Source organism: Dipteris shenzhenensis, chromosome 10 (assembly GCF_047967505.1).
Source record: "Dipteris shenzhenensis isolate YYH24624 ecotype China chromosome 10, Dip_SZ_1.0, whole genome shotgun sequence".
In the NCBI taxonomy this organism is placed as follows: domain Eukaryota; kingdom Viridiplantae; phylum Streptophyta; class Polypodiopsida; order Gleicheniales; family Dipteridaceae; genus Dipteris; species Dipteris shenzhenensis.
The window spans coordinates 22,339,565-22,360,374 of record NC_141605.1 but is presented as its reverse complement, the minus strand read 5'-3'; the positions used below and the strand labels follow the sequence as shown (position 1 = coordinate 22,360,374).

General features: G+C 39.6%; 1 pseudogene; it reads left to right on the top strand.

Moving 5' to 3' along the window:
- LOC147897558 (uncharacterized) overlaps positions 1–20,210 on the top strand; it is a 64,770-nt pseudogene extending 44,560 nt beyond the window's left edge.
- The last annotated feature ends 600 nt before the right edge of the window (positions 20,211–20,810 follow it).

The window sequence follows — 20,810 nt, the reverse complement described above, 5'->3', positions numbered from 1 at the left end:
TAGAGGGGGAAGGGATGAACGGCGGGAGGGAGGGGCCTGCGGGGAGGCGGAGGGAGAGGAAGGGAGGGGGAAGGGCCCGTGGGGAGGGAGAGGAGGGAAAGCGGAAGGGAAGGCAGGGAGGAGAGGGGAAGGGGGAAGGGAGGAGAGGGGAAGGGAGGGGAGAAGCGGGAGGAGAGGGGAAGGGAGGGGGAGGGGAGGGCAAGGGAGGGGAGAGAGGAAGCTGGAGAAGAGGGAGGGAGGGAGTACCTGAGTGGAGAGGTGGTGGAGCTCCAGGAAAGTTGTGAGAGAGAATAAGAGAGTTGTGAGACAGAATGAGGAGAAGTAGAGTTTTATAGGAAATGGATAGCTTTTAGGTCAAGTCAGCTTTTTTTAGTTTTTAACGTTTTTTTAGTTCTTTTAGGTTCACTATAAGTAGAACATTCTTCATTCTCTCTTTCATTCAAAGATCATTCGTTTACACTCCACGCTTCTCTCCTCTCATCAACCTGTTGCAGGATTCTCAAAAATTTTCAAAATGTTGCAAGAGGTGAGTTCATTTCTAACCTATTGCGTACGCAAGAACTTCTAAGAATCAAGTTTTTATAAATTTGAATTTTTTTCCAAATCCGATCCTTTTCTCAAAAACTTGTGTTTACGCAACAACTTAAAAAACCATTTTTGCATTAAATCTTTTTTCCCACAAATTTTCCTCTTTACCTCAAACTCTCACAACCCCTCCCTACCTATTGCGTATGCAACAACTTCAAAACAAAATTTAATCATAAATCTCTCCAAAAAACTCCTCAAAAAAAAAAAACAATCTATTACAAATTTCTCTCTCAACCTCAAAACCACTCAAACCCTACCTATTGCGTACGCAACAACTTCAAAATAAAATTTAATCATAAATCTCTCAAAAAAACTCATCAACAAAAAAAAACAATCTATTACAAATTTCTCTCTCAACCTCAAAGCCACTCAAACCTCCCTACCTATTGCGTACGCAACAACTTCAAAACAAAATTTAATCATAAATCTCTTCAAAAAACTCCTTTTAAAAAAAAACAATCTATTACACATTTCTCTCTCAACCTCAAAACCACTCAAACCTCCCTACCTATTGCGTATGCAACAACTTCAAAACAAAAATTAATCATAAATCTCTCCAAAAAACTCTTCTCACGATACTTTATTACAAATTTCTCTATCAACCTCAAAACCACTCAAATGTCCCTACCTATTGCGTACGCAACAACTTCAAAACAAAATTCAAGCATAAATCTTTCCAAAAAACTCTTCTCACGACACTTTATTAATATAAGAAATCCATTTATAATATTTTTACTCCATAATATAATAAATTTTTATTAACTAATGTTAAAATATAATTTTGCTAAAAATATATATTATTAATCTATAAATTAATATAAATATTATATAATTATTATATAAATAAATATATAAATACATTAATTAAAAAAATATAACTTGAAAGGGAGGTCTTCTAGCATATGTGCTTTATATAATACTTACTCTTAAAACAATGAAGAATTAGTGAATATATTGCTATTCTATATACTATTAACTTAAAAACTAATATAAATATAAATTAATTATTATATAAATTTAAATAAATATATAAATAATTAATATTATACATTAATAACATTTAAAATTATGTAGATTATATACTAATAATCTTTCAATTTTAAAAAGTAGTCAATAAAAGAATTAATTTAATTTAAAAAATAAGAAAATATTAAAATTTACACTTACTTTTAGCATGTATGCTTTTATTCCATGTGTATAATACTTGTTAGTTAGTCGAAGAATGAAAAATTAGATAATGTATTTGTAAGGTAGGTATTTAAAACCATAGAATCTAGAAGACTACAGTATCATTGCATCCATATCATTTTTTTACTTTAGCAACCATCAGATATCCATGATTCCATGTGTATAATACTTGTTAGTTAGTCGAAGAATGAAAAATTAGATAATGTATTTGTAAGGTAGGTATTTAAAACCATAGAATCTAGAAGACTACAGTATCATTGCATCCATATCATTTTTTTACTTTAGCAACCACCAGATATCCATGGTATCCATGATATGGAATACATATTTCTTCGAATATTTCTTATCACATACTTTTTCATTTCTTCTCATACACCATGCAGCATGAATGTAAGAAAATATGAATCGGTGTGCTTTTAGCCTATGTACTTGTCCCTAATCAGTAGGATACTTTGACTAGGTAGGCTTGTAACTACTTAAAGTAAAGCCTTTGCAAAGGATCGTACCTTCTGATACACCATGCAGCATGAATGTAAAAAAATATGAATCGGTGTGCTTTTAGCCTATGTGCTTGTCCCTAATCAATAGGATACTTTGACTAGGTAGACTTATACTTACTTAAAGTAAAGCCTTTGCAATGGATCGTACCTATAAACAAAATACTTTGGAAAGCATATAACATATAGTCTATATATATCTAAACTAAATACTTTAGAATGCATATATTATATAGTCTATATATCTTAAATCTTACACCCTAAATCTTAGATCCTAAAGTTTCCTAAATCTTAGGTTATACAATCTAAGCTCTTAAACTTATATAACAGTTATAATCCCTAAACCTTAAACCCTAACCCCTATAACTTAAATTCTAAAACCTAATTTTCAATTCTAAACCCTAAATTCTAGACTCTAAGCTCATGATCTTATATACTAAATCCTAAAACCTAAATCCTAAACCCTAAAACAATAATCATAAACCCTAAATGCTAAACCCTAAACCCTAGATTTTAAACCCTAAACCCTAAAAACATAATCATAAACACGAAACCCTAAACACTAAATCTTAAATCCTAAGCCCTAAATCCTTAACCCTAAATACTAAACCCTAAACCCTAACCCTAAAATACAATCAAAATTTTATGATTTTTTTCAATTTGTGCAATAGGTTTGATATATCCTCCAAACTGTTGCAAGTCGAATAGGTTAATGGTGCACTCAACCTATTGTAAATATCAAGGAATTTTCTTGATTTGTGCAACAGGTTGGATATACCCCCAACCTATTGCGTGAGCAACAGGTTGGGGGGTATATCCAACCTGTTGCACAAATCGAGAATTTTCTTGATTTGTGCAACAAATTGGATATACTCCCCAACCTGTTGCTTGAGCAACAGGTTGGGGGATATACCCCCAACATCCAACATGTTGCACAAATCGTGAATTTTCTTGATTTGTGCAATCAAGCAACAGGTTGGGAGGTATATCCAATCTGTTGCACAAATCAAGAAAATTCTCGATTTGTGCAACAGGTTGGATATACCCCCCATCTCACTCACCTCCATATTGCATACCCTAACCAAAAAGGCATTTCAAATGCTTTTCTTCACTCTTTTTCACTCAGACCGCTGTATGGATCACACAGTCCCTGACGGGAGACACAGTAGACACCCAAGGGCTGATCCCCCCATCAAGGCCGATCCTCCCATCAGGGAGCAGACATAGACCAAAGAGCTCAAAGCAACCTGATGAAGGGACCTCAAAGCATAAAGAAATCAAACCCTTGAAGGAAAGGTACAAGAAGGGCCCCCATCTGGTGTCCAAACCAGGACCTACTGGATAACCGAGCTACTCAAATGCCTTCTCCTCATATGGGGGGCTTACAAGTAGAGCTAGCTGGTTCCTGCGTAGTTACACGAGAGTGGAGCATTGATATCTAACACCCCCCCTCAATGTCCACCCGCGAGGGTATATCCAACCTGTTGCACAAATCGAGAATTTTCTTGATTTGTGCAACAGATTGGATATACCAAGCAACAGGTTGGGAGATATATCCAACAACAGGCCTCCAACCTGTTGCTTGGGGGATATATCCAACAACAGGCCTCCAACCTGTTGCACAAATAAGAAAAATTCTTGATTTGTGCAACATGTTGGATATACCTCCCAACCTGTTGCTCGAGCAACAGGTCGAGCAACAGGTTGGGGGTATATCCAACCTTGCACAAATCAAGAAAATTTTTCAATTGTAGGTTGGATATATTCCCCAATTGTATATCAAATTATTGCACAAATAAGAAAAATTCTTGATTTGTGCAACAAGTTGGATATATCCCCCAACCTGTTGCTTGATATATCCAACCTGTCGCTCAAGCAACAGGTTGGGGGATATATCCAACCTATTGCACAAATTAAAAAAATTCATTAAATTTTGGTTGTATTTTAGGGTTAAGGTTTAGGGTTTAAGATTTAAGATTTAGGGTTTAGGATTTAAGATTTAGGGTTTAGGATTTAGAGTTTAGGGTTTAAGGTTTAGGATTTATTGTTTAGGAGTTTAGGATTTAGGGTTTAGGAATTAAATGTTTAAATTTTAGGATTTACGGTGGTTAAGATGTTTTGGTATTAATTATTTAAAGTTTAGGATGTAGGGTTTAGGTTTAATGCCTTCTCTGCTAGTTTTGATATAGAAGTTATTAAGTAATAATAAGCTCAATGATTATTTATTATGTTCATTTTGAGTTGCTAATCTACTTTTATACATAAAACAGGTATTCACCCTAACAGAGGTTATGGATGTGGTGTTATATAAGAAGAATGAAGTGGTGGCTTTTGGACGAATTCATAGTCTTGATCCTATGAATGTGTGTCATTTCCAACGTTGTGGTGAGAGAAGATGTGTAGTGATAATCACCAACGTTGTAAATCCTGAAGTACATTTAAAATATCCACATGGAGACTTTAAAACATTGGGAGATATCTTACAATGTGACATATTTGATATATGCAAGCACACAGAACACTCTGGGACCAAGACGAAATTGTTCCAAAGACATACTTTCAAGATATCAAGAAAACTTATTTTCAGGGGGAAAAAGTAGAGATGTTATCTTGCTCCGGAGAAGTTTTAGCAATTGGCAACTTTAAGGGCTATGCTCAGAGTTTTCTCTGTATAGTGGAGATAATTAAGTTGACTAGTGCAGGTGTCATTCAAAATGCAATGGATAGTACTTCACAATTAGATGTCCATAATACTACGTCTCAACTACAAGTTCATAGTACTTGTAAATGGGGGTTAGCTTTTTTGAAATCAAGTTTGCCCAAGACAGTTTCCTTCAATGTCATGGAAGACACAATGGAATATTATTAGAAGAAAAAGACTATAACACAAATGGGATCCAAATTGATAAGAAGCTATAGTAGTAATCAAGAGTATCATAGTGGCATGCTCACAGGTATTGAGGACATTATAGTAACAGATGTTGATGTAGAAAAGGTTTCTTGTGTTGCAAGTGACTCAAATATACTCACTGGTATAGAAGACTTGTCTTGTGTTGCAAGTGACTCGAACAGGCTCACTGGTATAGAAGACTTGTCATGTGTTGCAAGTGACTCGAACAGGCTCACTGGTATAGAGGACTTGTCCTGTGTTGCAAGTGACTCGAACAGGCTCATTGGTATAGAAGACTTGTCTTGTGCTGCAAGTGACTCAAACATGCTTATTGATATAAAAGACTTGTCTTGTGTTGAGAATAATAAGATGGGACCACAAAGAAAAATACATGCAAAGATCGATGGGATAAGTGATGCAATAACAGGAATTGATGATATTAGTGACAATGATCATGATGTTACCACTCGAATACAAGGCAAAAGGGGCAAAGAATTTGAGACTTATCATGTTGTTCGTAATATTGTTGCTAGCATGCTAGAGAATATAGATGGGAGAATCTTGAGTTACGAAGGAGAAACAGTTCAACCACAAAATTCAAGAGGCATTGGCAACAAATTGACATCAATGAACATGTCGACCAGATTGCCATTTCCAAGATATTATAAGGTATCAAATAATTCTCAAGCCCACACAGCATTTGATTATAAAGATGAAGATTCAAGGGAAATGGATTCGAGGTTTGATGGTCTTACAACTAGAAAACGCAAGACACTATTTACAAAAAGAAAGTATGTGAGTGTGAAGAGGCGAAGAATCATGGCATCAATTCCAGAACCAAAGAGACATGTGATGCTATCCGAGGAGAATATGGAAAGGATGCTTATGCGAGTTTGTTGCAAGAGACTTTGCATTAGAAAAGTTGGGAAAGATGATTGTGTAGCCATACGCCTTGGTATTTGGAGTAAGACAGCGCCTAATAGACATAACTATCTTCTTCAAGAGTTTTCATGCTTTCTTCATCAAGGCACTATGAGCACAAGACACTGTAAACCTAGATTGAAACCCATGGTTAATGGGAGACCCATTTGCAATCGAGGATATCAATGGTTAACTAGACTTTCACATGGCACATACTGGACCATCTGGGCAGAGGTGAAAGAAAAAGTTATTCATACAATTCATGGAAATACCTACAAGCTTAAATGCCATGGAAGCACTATAAATGCAACCGCAACATTAAAGCAAGTTCTCGAAGACCATGCATTACCGCAGCCTCATCTTCAACAAACAATGCTAGATGGACGTGTCGAATGCCAACAACATCTTCCTTTGGGAATGACAAAGAAGGTCGTCCTAGAAACTGTCAATAAAACTTTACAAGACAGAGACGAGAGCATGATTTCACGATCAACCTTGTATAAAATTTGGCGTAGAGATTTTTGAAAATGTGAGCAGCAGCGAGGAAGATATATTAAATGGTGATCAATCCATTTACGTCATGTGCAGGATGCTCAAAAGTTGTATGCTTCTTGGAGAGAGGAAGCTATTTCACATGTCGATAAGTCCATGTGCATCACCATTGATGGCATGGACCAGAATACAACCACTTTGCCACGATATAGACGTATCCCACCGGCATTGGAGGGCAAACGTGGACTAAAAACACACTTGTGTGGAGTATTAGTACATGGATACCGAATCTTTTGTGATGTATGGATTGATAGTTTGCATGACCATGATAGTAACCAGGTTGTTACATCAATCATGAAAGCAATAAGAAAGGTCAGAGATGCTCACGGATGTTTGCCTAACACATTATTGCGAATACAAGCTGATAATTGTTGGAGAGAGAACAAGAATAAATATATATTTGCTTTATGCTCTATGCTGGTTGGTTTGAAAATATTTGAAGAAGTGGAAGTTGGCTTTCTTCTTGTCAGCCATACACATGAAGACATAGATCAAATCTTCAGTGTTATCTCTGGTGAGTTGAAGGCAATGGATGTTTTGACAATGGAGGATATGCTATTTCGAATTGGGAAAAAAATTGGAGGTTCTCGCAAGGAAGAATCAGAAGTGGCTATCTTAGAGAGGATGGTAGATTGGAGAGCATTCATAGAGCCACATTTACAAACAGGAGATGATGCCCTAATAGGACACACAAATCCACACTACTTTCGGTTTCACATGCATAACAATATTCCAGTGATGTAATGGAAGCACTACTCAGTAGATGGAGATCATTTATGGAGTGAGTCATATGCTTTATTACAACGAATAATTCCATTGGAGGAAACTAGATTTGTTCTTGCAAAAAACAAATCACTTGACATAAATGAAATGAAAGGCTTGAAAGCCTTCATTAAACATCTTCAAAGTATGATGCAGAAATATCCTGAGCAATCGACTAAGAATTTGGAGACAATTAAATCAACTGAAGCACTTATCCAATCTTTAGAAAGACAAGAAAACTTAATGAGCATTGAATACTGTGAATCCTTTTGGCCCGAACAAGCTAGGTCACAAAGTTTTCCTTTGGATATAAATATGTTAGTAGATATGGAGGAAACAAAGGAATGCCTTTTACCTTGAAAATATTGTGGCAGGAAGGGAGACAAACCCTTACCAGAGTTTATACCATCTAATGAGATTGAAGAGGGTCTATTTGTTGCAGTTTGGGCATCTGATCTAGGTTGAGAGTTGGATGACCAAGGTGGCCCAATTTGGGTTGAAAAGGCTGCTAAGATAGAAAGGGATGACAAGGGAACTCCTATAACATTTACAGCTTTATGGTATGAACCAAAGCCATTGAAAAATCTCCCGAGAAGATATACAATAAAACAACTCTATGAGGGATGCTTGCAAAAGAAACGTGAATCGGTTCTAAATAATGAGGGATTAACAGAGGTGGAAGTCAGTAGCATTATTCATTGCTGGAAATCGAGGACACAAAGTTTTAAAAAGAAGCATGGATACAATGTTGAAAAATGTATCACAATCCCTGATCCAAGTCGTGTCCATATTAAACATCATTTGGCAAGACTTGACCCATCAAGCGCAAATACATTACATGAATCTGATGACTCTGAACGAGATTCAGATGCATAAGATAATGTTTTGTATGCTTTTTTCCATACAAATGGTGTATCTATACACCACCAATAAGATAATTTATTGTATGGTTTGTTTTTCAAAAAAAGGGTGTATCTATACACCACTTATATATTGAATTCAACAAACTCTTTTTTTTCAAAAAAATGGTGTATCTATAGACCACTTATATGTTGAATTCAATAAACTCTTTTCATATGGTGTCATATTTTCATGTCATAGTGTTAAAATTGAACTTGAGTTAGGAGACTACTATTATTATTATTATAGTTATTGGATGGGGACACCATGCACGAGTTTGGGAACTATAGCTTCACTGAGCCATTTTTTTTAAAATTAGAGGTTACCACTTGACTTTTTAGCTTAATAAGGCCATATTTGTATATAAGTGACCCATTTAGTGCTCAAAAAAACCCAATTTTTTAGCTCACTAAGTGAAGTTGAGTGGAGAGGATATGCTCCAAAAAAAAGTCCAAACCAAGAGAGAAAGTCCAAAAATTTTGAATAGTGTGTTAACCCTAAATTTTTAGGTAGGAATATTTTCTTCTAGTTTGTCTGCAAACTCACAATATGCTTCAAATGTGTTGGATGATCACATGGATTCAAAAAAATGAGTTTTGTTTTGGGATGCTAAACCCTAAACCCTAGTTTGATTCCCTACTGCTTCAAGCTAGAATAGTGATTTCTTTGCATAATTTTTATCAATATTGGACAAAGACCCTAAACATTGATGAATTATATATGGTGGAAGAATATTTTGGTGGAAAACTAGAAGATACTCATTCAACCTAAGAATTTAGGGTTTGAAGTGAACACTTTTGTTTTTTATTTTCCTGGAACTTAGGTGCTCCAATGGCAATTCTAGTGCACCTAGATGGAGTTCTAGCCCCATAAAAGCCCTGGAAGCATGAAATCGGGCATCATGCAACCAGGGCAAGCCTTGGTTGCATGATGCCCGATTTCATGCTTCCAAGGCTTTTTTTGGCCTGCAAATTCATGTAGGTGCACTAGAATTGCCATTGGAGCACTTGGGTTCAAGGAAAATAAAAACAAAATTGTTCACTTCAAACCCTAAATTCTTAGGTTGGATGAGTATCTTCTAGTTTTCCACCAAAATATTTCTGAGTTATTGGGTTTTGCTATGCTAAACCCTAAACCCTAGTTTTAGTTCCTATCGATTGAAGACATAGCAGGGATTTTGCATTTATAATAGAACCTACCGAAGCATAAAGATGATATGAATCAAATGATGAAAATAAACCCTAAACCCTAAGCTATTAAAGGTACATACCTTTTTCGCCTCATCGCAAAGGGTATCAGCCTGCCGGAGTGTCCAATTGGAATCCCTTTTGTGGTGTGTCTTGCACTTCATGTTGACTTGAGGTTCCAGCTTCCTCATCTTTGTCCCCGAACAATGACCTTTGCAAGTCCAAGAATTCATCCTCAAACATCTAGTACTATGGCTCAGCATCCTCGATCGCTTTCTGTGTGAGATGGATTGCCTCTAAATCATTGAGGCTTGAGTCATTATAGCATGCTATTTCATTGACTTTTGGATCGATGGGAGCATTGAAGTCAATGACATCCTTGCAGGCATCATTTGTGAGCTGGCATAGCACCTCATCCTCTTGAAGATCGGTTTCCTCCATCAATTCTAATAGGGTAAGGTATTCCTCACCCTCAATAGTGATTGGATCAACTGATGTGAGGTGTGGCTTGGTTGTTGCCTCATCACAATTATAGATGGAGGATGGGTATGCACGACTCGGATAGGCTGATAGGATGACCTGGCTCTCAATTTGCCCTTCGGCTAGGTCCATAGCATGCTCCTCGAGTTCTATGCCTAGGTTCACCTTGCCCGCTCCACCACTTGTGGACGTGGACCTGCTCCACCACTTGTCGATGTAGAAGGACCTTGGGCCATTGTTCGACATCCTCATCAAACTTGCTAGTTGTGAAGAGAAAGGCAAGGATTACATCTCTCTCTATCAAATGAATGGGAGAAGATGAAGCATCCCCGAGGGGAATAGCATACTCATAGAGAGAGAGAGAGAGAGAGAGAGAGAGAGAGAGAGAGAGAGAGAGAGAGGCACGTTTTCCATGTCCCTACCAAGAGTCTTCTTGAAGTAGCGCTCTGGTCAAGGGACCTCAAAATATCCAATGGGACCCATTGGTGAGGGGAGACAGCAATCATGACAGATTGCCCCCACAAAGAAGTCTATCGATAAATTGAAGAGAGGGATTATCGCCAAGAAGGAAAGATATCAAGTGTGATTTGAGATCGAGTGGCTTGTAGAAGATAGGGTAAATCTAGTCTACTAAGGCATGAGAATGCTCCCCCTCTGCCTTTGCCTCTCCCTCTCCCGCTCTTTCCCTCTCCCTCTCCCTCTCCCTCTCCCTCTCTATCTCTATCTCTATCTCTATCTCTATCTCTATCTCTATCTCTATCTCTATCTCTATCTCTCCCTCTCCCTCTCCTTCTGTCTCTCACCCTCTCTCCCTCTCCCTCTCCCTCTCCCTCTCCCTCCCTCCCTTTTTCTTTGTCTCCCTCCCTCCCTACCTCTCCTTGTCTTTATGAACCTCTCTCTCTCTCTCTCTCTCTCTCTCTCTCTCTCTCTCTCTCTCTCTCTCTCTCATGCATAATACAAATACACAAACATCCGCACAGATTTAAAATTACAAAGATGTATAAATTTGTCCTTCATACACCATAGAGAGCCATTGATTCAAAGGTTCAAATGATTAAACACAATGAATGAAACATCGCTTTATATTATTTGTTCTATTTATACGTCTAACAATGCCCCATGTCCAAGTGCTTTGTTGAAGCATTGAGAATCCAAACACTTTATCTCAAATCTCTGGGACAAAAAAAATGAACCCTGTCATCATGTCTCTATTATTTCAAGAGTATGTGGGGGACAACAATTCTTACAAAGGGTGTTTGTCTCATCCCTATATCTAACTTTGCAATTGTTAAGTCTAAAATAGTAGTCAAGACTAAGGAGGGCTTGTTGTTGCCAAGTGCATTTCTTCTCTGATGAACCGCATGGCCCACTCCTCTTCCAATTCCAACATTAGATCAGGCTATTCTTGCCGAGAAATAAACACTTCAACAACGAGACTATGAGTCGCATCATGAAAATCATCATTGGGTCAATGCAAGCATGGATGTAGCCGATTTTGATGAGGTTTAGAATTTTCTATATATAGGTATCTTGCATGACCCATAACTTATGCATTGCTCAATGAAATTCGGCAAACTTTGTCTTCAAGTTGTAGTACACATTCCAAACTTGAACATGAGACCAAAAAATTATGGAATAACAATTTGGAACAAAACCATTAAATCATTACAAGGGCTATGTTGCATGTGAAGCATGCATCCTCAAGAGTATAGGATATAACAATTTATTTAAACAAAGTAAAATTTTATTCTGTACATATATGCAACAAAGTAATTATTCAAAAGTACACTACGTGAGCTTCTCCTCAACCGAAGGACACACCTAAAGAAGAACATTAGGTATGGGTTAGCGGGCCTCCAATGTTGTCCTAAAATTATGCACACCCATTTGAGGGCACGTTGCAGATGTGCAATTTGTGCATGTGCAAAGATCTTTTAATAAATCCAATATTATTTACAATTTTGAATTGTTTCTTTTTTCATGCACTTGCTTGTTGTATGGCTCATAAGCATGCCAAAGTTCATTGCATTTCATAATACAAAGCATCAAACCTGATAGCATGCCCTTTTGGCCTAGTTGTGTTTTGAAGCATTTTAGGCCACATTGCACTTGTTTGGGATATCCAATTCTGCTGATGTGTATCGCCCGAGGGGGGAAACCTGCTAGCTTCTCTCTGTTTGGAGGGTCTATTATGGTGGTTCATTGATCGTCGCCATGGCATCAATGGCAACATGCAGCTCACCATGGCTTGCAAGAGAAGCAGATAGAGGCTACAAGACAGGAAAGCTGAAAAGCTTCGTCAAGGCACAAGGAATAGATTGCGGATCGAGGAAAGCAATGGCACGATATCAAAATGGCAATGGAAGACACTTTTGCAACGTTTGCGAAGGGAGAAACAACGAGAAGAAAGAAGACTCCTTGTAGGGCAACATCCGGAAGCAGTTGCAAATGCATGCATTCGATCATTGCCATCGGAGCGAAGAACTCAAGTTGTGGTGTCATGATTGGTGGGAGCATTCGAGGCAACAACATCAAACCATTCAGGTGAATACAACATTGCTCCCCATGTCTCCCCGATGAATGCATAGTCTAAAGGCCACCTAGATCCTCATCATGTGTCATAAGAAAGGCCAAGTTTGGTAGCCTAAGGTCTTTGTGGGAGCCAGTGGTTTGTCCGAAGGGAGACCTTTAGTGGCACTACATTGAATGCATTCGTGGTACTCTCATGGCACATGCAAGCATTGTAATCTACAGTTGCAGAAGAGGCAATTTCATGTCTGTCCAAATGAAATGAGGGAAGACAGCCCTATTGCTCTAAAATGGAGGAGATTTGAAAATGTCAATGTTGAGATGGCTACTATCATATAAGAGCACTCAACTGAGGGAGCTTATAGGTCACTTGGTTCAATCCATCCCAAAATATGTGCATCATAATTTCATGGCCAGTTGGTAAGATAAGCAGTTCAGGACATGCTTTGTCAATTTTCCCTATGACACTATTGTATATGTCATAGATTTTGCCGAAAATTATTCATTTTAACAAGAACAAGATGCAATATAAAATGCTCACTGGTACAGCAAGCAGATAAAAATTCTTATGCATATTAAGTATAGTCATTTGCTTGATTCTTCTACGACTAATGCCAATTTGCTTGCTGACTCACAAGAGTTCAAGCTAGTACAGGAGTCCAGGTCAGTGCAACACAGATACCATTTCTACATTTTGGATGATAGGGAACATGACACCTTATTTGTGCAGCATGCTTTTCTAATGCATTGGGAATGGCTGGAAAAAAAACATCCCCATGAAAAAAATATAAAACAACATTGGGTGTGGTCAGATGGTGCCGCCTCTCAATTTAAATCAACTTTTGGATTCTACTTTATCTCAAGGTTCAAATCCCTAACCGGTCTAGACATAATGTGGAATTTCTTTGGGTTTAGCCATGGCGAGGGTGAACATGATGGATGTGGTGTTGTTATTAAGTGAGCTCTATTTAAACACCAATTAACATGCCCTCAAGAAAAGCTCAATGATGGCCATGATGTTGTAGCGCATTCAAACAAAGCCTTAAGAATAGTATAGTGCACAGAGTGTTCCAGGAAGTGAAAGTGGATGAAGTGCAAAGGTACGATTGTGAGAAAATTAAAGGAGTTCATAATTTGCATAGCATATGGGCTTTTCAAACAACCATTTGATCAAAAACAAGAAAACTTTCTTGTTTTAGCAGTGCGTGCATCATAGGGGATCATGACAATTGTGAGGTGCAACTGTGAAGACATGGAGCGAGTTCAAGTTTTCCCTCTACGTTCAGATGGACCAACAAACAATGGAGAGATAAACAATGAATCGCCATAGTTTGGGGAGAGTTTTGATGATCTAAAAGAGGGGGATAACTTTGCAGTTTTCGCCACCTCTGGGGAGAGTGAGGAAGATGACCCATACTTTGTGTTGCAATGCACAAAACCTAAGCAAAAGGTTGAGGAAGCATTTAAGGATCACTGGGGAACGACCTATGAGAAGTGGGATGTAGTTGTTGGAGGATTTTGTTATAAAAAAACATCCAAGAGAGGCCACAATTACATTCAGTTACATAAGAGTCCTTGAACTTTTGTGTACTCTCAACTAAAAGTTCCAGATGCAACCTGTGTCCCAACAAAATAAGGGCAAGGGTTTCTTCGAAATGGATTTAGACATGCATGAGCACATCCTGGGGTGTCTTGGAGTAATGGACGAGGACAACTAAGATAGAACTAAGAAAATGTTGTCTCATTGCAAGGAAACAATATTCCACTTATCATAGAAAATGGAAAATGTATTTGAGACTACACTTCTTTTAGTAAATCCCAAACAACCACCGCGCTTCTTTTTGTAAATCCCAAATGATAAATCCCACGCTTGTTTTTAGTATATCCCAAAAATAACCACCGCGCTTGTTTTTGTAAATCCCAAACAATAAATCCCTTGCTTGTTTTTAGTATATCCCAAACAACCATCGCACCTATTTTAGTAAATCCCATAACTATAAATCCTAGTAAACCTCAAGAGATTAGGATTAGATTGTTATAACAATAATCCCTGACTATCAGGGATTAGCATTGAGCCAGAATCAAACTCTGTAAGAACAATAGGAAATCTAACTATTAGAATTTTGGAATTTCTAGTTATAATGCCATTCAAAATGGTTACAATTTTTAGTATTGAATTATTATTATCTTTGGCTCCGATGGCCAAGAAATTCTCCCATGGCAACCATCTAGTCATGGCAACCTTCTAATTGCACGTCATGGGATCCAATTGCATTTTTTTTGGTTGCACAAGGAAAATAACTCGTAGAACCAACACTGTGGTTGCATGGAAATACATGAAAGATACAATTAAACTATTAGAAAATGCATTTGTTTATGGTGTCCCCTTTAGGATGGTTCTCTTTAATTATTGTTAGATTTCAACCACCAGGCTGGTGACCACAAATCCACAAATCCTAAACAAATGAATTGTATGCCATTCATCTTGTAATGATAGAAGCAAAACACCGCACTAGTGGCAGTTAATATCTAGTGTGCAACCAACCACCGCACTGGTGACCACTTATCCTCCACTACTACCATGCTATCCTAAAACAGATCGTATTGTTGCAAAGTGCAAAGTGCTATACTAAAATAGTCCCATTTAGGCTGGTTCTCTTTATCTATTGTTAGATTTTCAGCCATCGCGCTTGTGACCACAAATCCTAAACGAATGAATTGTATGTCATTCATCTTGTAATAATAGAAGCAAACCACCGTGCTAGTGGCAGTTAATCCTAGTGTGCAACCAACCACCACGGTGGTGGCAATTAATCCTAGTGTGAACCAGTGCTATACTAAAATGAATCACATTGCTATACAAAGTGCTATCCTAAAATAGATACATTGCCAAAGTAAACTTTGGAGAACATTAATAATTCAATAGATTACATACATAATAATAGATTACATCTCAAAGACTCCTTTCCTTTAGGGAGCTGGTTCCACATTGCTTTGAGCAGGTCACCTTTTTGAGCTCCTTGATTGCAAGCTTGGTCCTTCTTGCTCCTTTCCTTCAAGGGGCTGGTTCCTCCCTTCATTAGTTCATCTTTTTGAGCTTCCTATTGCATGTTCAATGCTCCTTGATCCTTTCCTAAAGGGTGGTAGTTCCTCCCTTTAGGGGGCCGACCTCTCCCTTCATGTCGCTTCCTCTTTCCTTACTTTGAGCTCCTTGGTTGAAGGCTTGTCCCTTCTTGCTCCTTTCTTGCATGGGGTTGGTTCCTCCCTTCAGGCTCCTTTTCTTCGCAGTCTCGGGCTTGGGCTTCTTCAATTCAAGCTTCTTATCTTTTGCAATTTTTGCCCAAATGGCAAATTGAGCTGTAGCATCTACTTTCTTGCTTCTGATAGCTATAGCAAGCAAGCACATTTGATTTCTCCATGACCTGGGCAGTGGCACCTTACATAGTCTACATGCCGAGCTTGCATCCACAAACACCCCCAAGCAAAAAACATGCACAAGGTGATAGCACAAAGGCCATTGGATCATGCATTCATCTATGATGTGGGTCTTGCAGATAGAGCATTCTAGACCGTGCTGCATAACATGATAGGCATCCGATTTAACTATTGCAGCCGTCAATACCATAGTCTGAATCTGGACATGAAGAAGTTGCTTCTTGATTCCTTCCTCCCTCATCCTAAGGTTGCAGATGTTCTCCTTTAGCTCCTCCACATTTTGCTCACTCTGTGCAACAGCTTCATCTGATTCCCTCAGTATCCTCTTGATTCTTTCCTCCCTCATCCCACGGCTGCAGATGTTCTCCTTTAGCTCCTCCACTTTTTGCTCACTCCATGCAACAGCTTTATCTAATTTTCTTAGCATCTTTTGAAGTTGCTTGAATTGATCAATAGCGTCAAGACAGGCCATTTCTAAGGCTTCCACTCTAGTTTGTACCTCTCTGACGACGATGAACTGCTTTTCAAAACTTGTCAAAGCCACTGCAAGCTTGTGCACAACCTTATCGTAATCTCGTTGTAGGGTCTTGTGCCTATCTTTCCAAAATTACAAAAGTGTTTCTAGATAAAAAGTTCCACTGTGGCTGCTACAACTTGCTCCACCATGGCTGCTCTCTGCATCCTTCTTGGCCTGGGGAGCTTGCCTCATTGTCTTCTCCATCGTGGCTTCTCTCTACCCCATCCTTCGTAGCCTAGAGAGCTTGCCTCATTGTCTTCTCCATCATGGCTTCTCTCTGCCCCATTCTTCCTAGCCTTGAAGCTCTCTTTCAGCTCATGCATCACTGCTCTTGTTTCTGCACTCTCCCTTTTTAGCTCCTCCATCATCTTGTCTTTTTCAATGTTCAATGTGTTCTACATGTTGCAAAGCCGTTTGTAAAGAGCTTCCTTTTTTGCTCTCTCATCTTCTCATTGCTAGCTCCTGCTTTGCGATGTCCCCATTTGTTCTGACGTCTTCAAGCCTATCCCAGAGCTCCTTGATGTGCTTCTCTACTTTTTCTCTTCTATTCCTTTCCATGTCAACCATTTTTCCAGCGACCTCAGCTTGCTTCTGCCTCCTCTACCTTGGCTTCTGCACCTTCCCTGAGCATTTTCTCATGTAGCGTTACCTTTGCTGCATCGGTGGCTTTCTCTTGTAGAAAAGTAATCTTGTGAGACATCTTCTTATCGTATTGCTCAAAAATCCCTTTGGGGGTAGATGTGATCAGATGCATTGCAACTCTAGTGGATTGAGCTGACAATTTGGACTTACCATCCATGCAATTCTTTAAGTTGATTATCACACTCTTGGAGATCAACCTTGATAAAGAGACATTACGTCTTTTTAGTTGCTCTACTACTGCCTGAACATGCTAGAACTTCACAGTTCCTCTCATATCAGGAAAGTAGTGCATTATCTTCTTCAGAACATCTTGGAGATATGTTGGCAAGATAGAAAGCTTGACTCCACCATTTGCACTAATATGAGCGTTGGGGTATACATCTAGAATATCCTATCTCTTCCATTGCTTCTCTAGGAATAGTTGAGATGAAGGGCAAATAATCTTCCCTTCACCCCCCATTCCAAGATCGGTTTCAAAATTGATCTTGGAATGGGGGGTGAAGGGCAAAGGCTTAGCCCTTCATCCCCTCTACCAAGATCGGTGTCAAAATCGTTCTCGGAATGGGGGTGAAGGGAAAAGGCTTTGCACCTTACTCCCACCACCAAGATCGGTTTCCAAACCAATCTCGAAATGGGGAATGAAGGGAAAAGGTTAAGTGCAAAGCTTTTGCCATTCCCTTCACCCCCCATTCCGAGATCGGTTTCCATGTTTGGAAACCAATCTTGGTGGAGGGAGTGAGGTGCACAGCAAAGGCTTTGCACCTCACCCCCTCCACCAAGATCGGTTTGCACCTCACCCCCTCCACCAAGATCGGTTTCCAAACCGCTCGGAAGGGGGGGTGAAGGGAAAAACCGATCCAAACCGATCTCGGAATGGGGGGTGAAGGGAAAAGGTTTTTCCCTTCACCCCCCATTTCGAGCAATTTTGAAATCGATCTTGGGGAAGGGGGTGATGTGCAAAGCATTCGACCTTCATCCCCATTTAGAGAATAATTTTGAAACCGATCTTGGTGAGAGGGTGAAAAGAAAAGCCTTAGCAGTTTATCCCCCATTCCGAGATCTTTTCCCTTCACCCCCTCCACCAAGATCGGTTTCAAAACCGATCTCGGAATGGGGAATAAGCCGTAAAGGCTTTCCCTTCACCCTTCATTCCAAGGTGGTGGAGGGGGTGAGGTGCAAAGCCTTTGAAGTTCAACCCCCACTCCGAGATTAGTTTTAAAACCGATCTTGGTGGAGGGGGTGAAGGGAAAAGCCTTTGCCCTTGATCCCCCATTATGAGATCAGTTTCAAAACTGATCTTGGAATGGGGGGTGAAGGGCAAATGCCTTACACCTCACCCTCCATCAAGATCGGTTTTGAAATTGATCTTGGTGAAGGGCAAAGGCTTTTCTCTTCACCCCCTCACCAAGATTGGTTTGAAAACCAATTTCAGAATGGGGATGAAGGGCAAATGCTTTGCACCTAACCCCCTCCCCCAAGATCGGTTTCAAAACTGATCTTGGAATGGGGGGTGAAGGGAAGGGCAAAGGCACCTCACCCCCTCCATTGAGATAGGTTTCAAATTGATCTCAGAATGGGAGGCAAAGCCTTTTGCGGGCCCTTCACCTCCCATTCCAAGATCGTTTTTAAAACTGATCTTGGAGGAGGGGGTGATGTGCAAATCATTTTGCCTTCATCCACTTTCCAAGAACGCTTTTGAAACTGATCTTGGTGAGGGGGTGAAGGGAAAGGCCTTTGCCGTTCATCCCCCATTCCCAGATCGGTTTTGAAACTGATCTTGGTGGAGCGGGTGAAGGGAAAAATATTTTCCCTTCACCCCCTCCACCAAGATCCCAATCTCGGAATGGGAGATGAAAGGATAAGCCTTTGCTCTTCATCCCCCATTTCGACATCGATTTCAAATCCGATCTTGGTGGAGGGGGTGAGGTGCAAAGTACTTTCCCTTCACCCCCCATTCCGAGAATGGTTTTGAAACTGATCTTGGGGGAGGAGGTGAGGTGCAAAGCATTTGCCCTTCACCCCCATTCCAAGAACCCTTTTGAAGCCGATCTTGGTGGAGGGGATGAAGGGCAAAGGCTTTGCCCTTCATACCCTCCACCAAGATCGGTTTCAAAACCGTCCACCAAGATCTTGGTGGAGGGGATGAAGGGCAAAGCCTTTTCCCTCCATCCCCTCCACCAAGATCGGTTTCAAAACCGCCGTTCTCAAAATGGGGATGAAGGGCAAGCCTTTGCCCTTCATCCCCTCCACCAAGATCAGTTTCAAAACCGTTCTCAAAATGGGGGTGAAGGGAAAATGCTTTGCACCTCACCCCCTCCACCAAAATCGGTTTTGAACTTGGTGGTTGAAACTGACCTCAGAATGGGGGGTGAAGGGAAAAGGCTTTTCCCTTCACCCCCTCCACCAAGATTGGTTTTAAAACTAATCTCGGCATGGGGGGTAAACGGGAAAGGCTTTGCACCTCACCCCCTCCACCAAGTTCGGTTTCAAAACCGATCTCAGAATGGGAGGTGAAGGGCAAAGGCTTTGTACCTCACCCCCTCCACCGAGTTTGGTTTGAAAACCGATCTCGGAATGGGGGGTGAAGGGAAAATCCAGGGCAAATCCTTTGCCCTTCACCCCCCATTTCGAGATCAGTTTTAACTTTTTTGATCTTGTGATGTGTATTTATCTAATTTTGTTGATATTGTGATGTGAACAGATAATGGCAAAAGATGACCATTCGAACAAGAAGCCAAAGGATGATCCCAAGGGAAAGAGAACAGCTTCATCTGGTGGTGGTGGTTGTTCAGCCAACAAAAGAAGTAGAACTAACGATCAATTCTTTGATGGTTGCAAAGATCCGCAGTGGAAATCGTATGTGGACACATACAATGAAAATTGTAATCCTTTCTAGATGGTGCATTTGTTTGTAAAAAGAGAGAATGATTCTGAATTCAACGACATTGGCCTTGTTAATGGGAGTGACAAAGGGAATAGTGGGCAATAAAGGTGATGAGGCTATTTTTGTTAGGCTTGGCTTGAAAGTCTATCACTTGTCGCCAACTTTTTATGATGATTTGAAACATAAAACTGCCAAAGAAGGAATCGATGGAAAATTTGGGTTGGAATATAAAGATTGATTATGAAACCACACCTGACATTATCATCGAGGCAATACAAACTGTTTGTCAGATGATCAACATGCCAAGAAACTCAAGCGACAAGAAAGTAGCAACCGAAGAAATTGAGGAGGGACACAATAAAGCACTTGTTACGGTCCTTGATATTGAACCAATTAAGATAGCTCTTTCAGAAGATGACATTAATGATTGGAAGGAGAAAGAGAAAAGGGAGAGAATTTTTCATCATACTATCCTTTTGGAATGGATAGGTTTTCAATCCATGTCCGAAATTGTTCGCCAGCACCAATTGAATACATGTACAGACCTCTTGTGGATCAACATGTGTGCAATTTGGTGAGGGAGTTTTGTATAAATCATAGAGATTGCTCCGCAAAAGCAGAATTGATGCCCTATGATCCAAATACAAAGTTGCCACTCACAAAGGTAGCAGCTAAGGATTTGTATACTTATTCTTATTGGGCGCTTTCGAGGCAACACTCAATTCAAGCTGCAAAAACCCTCCAGCTTCATGATCACCTTGTGATTCAACATATCAAAAAGGTTTATGCAAAAAGGACCGCTAGGATTGTGGTAAATTGCCCAAAGCATATTTGTTAA